The sequence below is a fragment of the Sarcophilus harrisii genome, chromosome 3 (assembly GCF_902635505.1).
Source record: "Sarcophilus harrisii chromosome 3, mSarHar1.11, whole genome shotgun sequence".
In the NCBI taxonomy this organism is placed as follows: domain Eukaryota; kingdom Metazoa; phylum Chordata; class Mammalia; order Dasyuromorphia; family Dasyuridae; genus Sarcophilus; species Sarcophilus harrisii.
The window spans coordinates 604,151,059-604,156,017 of NC_045428.1; the positions used below are offsets into that span (position 1 = coordinate 604,151,059).

The window sequence follows — 4,959 nt, forward strand, 5'->3', positions numbered from 1 at the left end:
GGGAGGGGGCCAGGCCCAGGCCCTCCTCCCCCAGCGGGCCCTCCCGGTGGCCCCCGGCCCCCGGGGGCGCCCCAGGGTGGGCCGCCCCCCGGCCCGGGAGGGTGGGGGAGGGGGGAGTTTGAGGGGGGGGGGCAGGGAAGGGGGGGGCGGAGGGTCCCTGGGGTTCCGTCCTGGGGGGAGGGAGCCGGGAGGCCCCGAGGAGGAAAGCGAGGAGGGAGAAGAGTTGGGGCCCCCAGGGGAGGGAGGGCAGGAGAGGGGGCCCGGGGGCCCACGGGGCCGCTTGACAGGCTTCGGGGATCCGCGCTGCAGGAGTCCTGTGGAGTCTCCCCCTCCCCATTGCACCTCCCTCCCTCCCCCTCCCCTCCCCGCCCGGCCCGGGGCGGGCCGCGGGGGCGGGGCCTCGGCGCGGGCACCCTGACCCCGGCTCCCCTCCCCGGACCAGCTGCCGGCCCGGGAGGTGGAGCCCAGCCCCGTGCCGCTTGGGGCCCGGCTGTGGGCTGCCGGGGGGAGAGCCCAGCAGCCACCAGGAGGCCCTGAGCCTGGAGGATGGGTGGGAGGCGACCCCACCGGGGCACTTCCCGGAGCCGCCTGGCCGCCCCACCCTGCCACCCGGGCTTCCCCCTCCTGGCCCCCGCTGAGCCTGCCGCGGGACGTGCCGGTGGCCGGTGAGGGGGGGGGGGAAGGGGGGGACCGGGAGCCGGTCCCAACCTTTCCCGGATCCCTCCTTCCCGACCCCCACCCTGCCCCTGCCTGCCAGGAGGCCGGGCCCCCCTTGAAAAGCTCCCTCTCCCTCAGCCCCTTCTCCGTCCCTTTCTCTGCCATTAACAAAGAAGCGGATCTGGAAGCTCCGCACTTGCGGCAGCACAAGCTGGCCCAGCCCCCCCATCCCTCCCCCTGCCCCCTCCCACACTGACCCCCCTGAACCGCCCAGACTCCCCAGGCCTTCGTTGGGTTTCAGGGTCGGGGCCTGGCCCCTCAGTCCCTCCGCCCGACGTATCGTGGCGACGGAGTCGGGGGCTTTCTGGGCGGTTCATTGCGGCCCACGGAGGGCTCAGAAGTTCGGGTCCCGGCCCGGAACTTGGAGCTCTCCTTTCACTCCATTCAGGAGACTTAAAGCGCCTGGGCAGCCCAGTGGCCTTGACCGGGGCTGGTGGCGAGTCTTAAACTAAAGGCAGCAGTCTCGGTATATTCTTGGCGCTGCCGCTGGGACAAAGGGCCGTGTGACTTTGGCCAGGTCCCTTCTTTTCTCTGAGACTCAGTTTCCCGCTCTGCCAAGTGTGGACCGGATCGCAGCAGGGCACGCTCTGAACCCCGCGAGACTGGGCCTCACTTTCTCACAGTCTTCCCCGCCGGGGTCGGCCATCCCCGAGCGGGGTCGGTGGCGCCAGCAGCAGCGACTCGGGGGTCTCCTCCGCCTGCCGCTTCCAGGGGCCGTGCTTGGGGGTGGCCCCCCGCACCGGGATGTAAGCACTCGGCGGGCCGGCCAGAGGGAGAGCTCCCCGTGCTCCCCACCCACGATGCTCTTCTCTGGGATGCTCCGTCCTCCTCGCCGACTTGCCTCCCAAACTATAGAACAGGGACAATTCCAGCTGCAAGAGACCCTGGCAGTGTTTCGGTTCAGAGAGCGCCTGGGACCGGCCGACTGAGCACAAGCCCGGCGTCTCCAGACCCCGTTCCCCGGCTGCTCTTGGCCCGGCCCGTTCCTCGTCAAAGTGGCTCAAGCCCCTTCCAAGTCAGGCTGAGAGTTCCTTTCTCTTTTTTATTATAGCTTTTTATTTACATGACGTATGTGTGGGGAATGTTTCTGCGCTGACTCTTGCGAAATGTTCTGTTCCAGCTTTTCCCCTCCTTCCCCCCACCCCCTCCCCCAGATGGCAGGCAGTCCCATACATGTGGAATAGGCTAAAGTATATGTTAAATACAACATGTGTATACATGTCCTGACACGTACATATGTATACAAATACAACACAGGTACTTGCTGCACAAGAAGAACCAGACTCTGAAATAGTGCACAATTAGCCTGGGAAGGAAATCCAAAATGCAGGCGGGCAAAAACAGAGGGACTGGGAGTTCTATGTAGTGGTTCCTAGTCACCTCCCAGAGTTCTTTAGCTGAGCGTAGCCGGTTCAGGTCATTCCTGCTCCATTGGAACTGGTTTGGTTCATCTGGTTGCTGAGGAGGCCACGTCCGTCAGAATTGGTCACCATACAGTGTTGTTGTTGAAGTATAGAATGATCTCCTGGCCCTGCTCATTTCCCTCAGCATCAGTTCGTGTCAGGCTGAGAGTTTCAAGGGACATCGGGACCATCAGCCCTCAGGAGAAGGGGAAGGAGGAGAGTGGATCTTGCAGTCCACAGCTATACCTCCTAGAGCCAGGGGACAGGATCGACCCTCAGCTGACCCTCTGCCTCTCAGAGCCCAGGAGTAGGGAGCCAGGAAGGAGGCGACCCCTCCCTCTGATCTCCTTGCCCTCTCCTCACAGACCTCTATGAAGAACCCTTCCTGTGGGCGACTCCCGGACTCTCGGTGCCCCCAGGGGAGAATGTCACCTTCCACTGTAACTCCAGCAAGTTCGTCCTGTACTACAGCACAGCGGAGCGCAGGTTCCAGACCCTCGAGCCCCAGAGCGCTAACGGGAACGAGGTCCCTCTCCACAACAAAACAGAGGAGATAAATGGGAATTACACATGCAAGGGCTACGTGAGCAGGGAGCCCCATCGCTGGTCGGCTGCCAGTGACAACCTGGTGCTGAGTGACAGTAAGTGGCTCCGGAAATGGGGATTTGCCCCCCGCCCCGGAGGATTCTGGGCAGCAGAGGGATCGCAGCTCTTGTCCACATCCTCTCCCCTCTGTTGCTACAGGGGGCCTCCCTCCCGGGTGCCGTAAGGCCGTTCTTCTCCATGTGCTCCTGGCCCTGGTCATGCTGGGGGCTTAGACCCGGCCCAGCCAGACTGGCAGTGCTGAAGTCTGGGGGACCCAGAGCTGTTTCCCTGGAGACAGACAGACGGAGTTCCCCACCCCCTGATTCCCAAGCCCAGCCCCATGAGGAACCCACAATAAATCGCTTATCGCATGTGGTGTGGCTCCTTGTGTTTGGGGGGAAGGAGGGGGCCTGACAGAGAGGCCTGCCCTCGGGAGGCCGGAGAGGACGTGGGGAGGATGGAGAGGAGAGCTTCAGTACCCAAACCATATTGTCCAGAAGGAGACGGTGTCAGGACGGCAGAGAGAAAGCCCAGCACGGCTCCTCTTTGTCCTCCGTCTCCAGTCTAGTAAGTGTCAGGCCAGTTTCTGAGCTGGAAAGGTCACAGTGAGTCATCTCTCCAGGCCAGGGAAGCCCGGGGAGCAGACAAAAGGGACTGCAGCCTCTGGGGTGGGTCTGGTCCAGAGCGACATGCCCGGCACATAGGGCAGGAAACACCAGGCCCAAAAAGGAGCCCTGCACAGTGCTGGGGCGGCCCTGGAGATTCTGGGTCACGGGGCCGGAGAGGAACACTCGGGAGGGCTCCGGCCAGCATGGGCTCGAGCTGTGTACCGAGCGAGGAACAAATTCCAGAAATGCAGCCCAGTGGTTCGGATCTCAGCAACGACACAGCCTGCAATGGAGTAACTGAGGGCAGGCGTCCCAAACCAAAGTCCCTGCAGAGCCATCCCAGAGACTCTCACAGTCTCGCAGAATTCTCAGCTAAGCCCAAGGCATCAGATCCAAACTTGGGTCAAGAACTTGGAGAACCCAAAAGAGAAAGGTAGTGAAGAGATCTCTCTTTAGATCTGAAAGCTTGAAAGTTCCCAGTCTGGGCTAGACCTTACCAAACCACACACACAAAGTAAGCAGAGCCAAATCAATCAACATTTATTAAGTGCCTCCTACAGGACAGCTAAACTCTGGGGACACAAAAGGAAGCAAAAGAATCTGCCTTCAGGAATCTCACAATCTAATAGGATCTAAAGTCCAGAGTTTAGAAAGAGACTATAAAGTTGAGCAATTAAAGAGGTTATAGGGAGCTCAAGATACAAACACACAAGAAGATGACTCAAAAACATCTAGAAACAAAGCCTGAAGGAAAAATGCAGCTTGGATACGAATCCAACAAGAAATCCTAGAAAAATTAAAGCATGAGTTGGCTTTGTTTTTTGGTGGGGTTTTTGGCTAAAAATGGTTTTTAAAGTGAAATGAGAGTGGTAGAGAGAAAAATGGGGAAAGAAGTAAGGATGATGGGTGAAAAGATATGAAAAAACAATTTCTGACTTGGAAAAAGAGGTACACAATTTATAATGAAGAAAATTGCTTGAAAATTAGAATTGGTCATTGGAAGTTGATGATTTCATAACACATCAAAAAATAATAAAAGTCACAATTCTGGAAAATGGAAGAAAATATGAAATATTTCACAGGAAAAAATAACAACTGAAAAACAGATTGAAGAAAGGTAATTTAATAACCATTAACTACCTGAAAGCTAAGGACAAAAAAATAAGTCTAAATATCATATTTTTTAAAATCAGAAAAGAAAACTTCCCAGATCCCTTAGAACTAGACGGAAAAGTAGAAATTCAAAGAATCCAATAAACACTCCTGACAGAAACTACAGAATGAAAACTCCCAGGAATATTGTAGCCAAGATCCAGAACTCCCAAGTCAAGAAGAAAAGACTACATGCAATCAGAAAGAAGGAATTCAAGTGGCAGTCAGGATCGAATAAGATTTAGTATCCATATCCCTAAAGTAACTGAAAGGCAGAGGATCTTGGATTATGATGAAGAATAACCTGCCCAGCAAAATTTAGTACAATTCTCCGGAGGAAAAATAGACCTTTAATGAAATAGAAGTGTTCTTAATAAAGAAACCATAGTTGTGTACGAAAACTTGGCATATAAATACAGGAATCAAGAGAAGTATAAAAAGTCTCAATGTTAATGAGAAATCACAAGAGACTAATCAAAGTTTAAATTGTTCAA

General features: G+C 56.0%; 1 long non-coding RNA gene across 1 annotated transcript; it reads left to right on the plus strand.

The window, feature by feature from the left end:
• Positions 1–612: 612 nt before the first annotated feature.
• LOC116422943 lies at positions 613–3,070 on the plus strand. Its single transcript, XR_004233434.1, has 3 exons — positions 613–665; positions 2,486–2,761; positions 2,865–3,070. It is a non-coding gene; the product is annotated as an uncharacterized LOC116422943 (long non-coding RNA).
• The last annotated feature ends 1,889 nt before the right edge of the window (positions 3,071–4,959 follow it).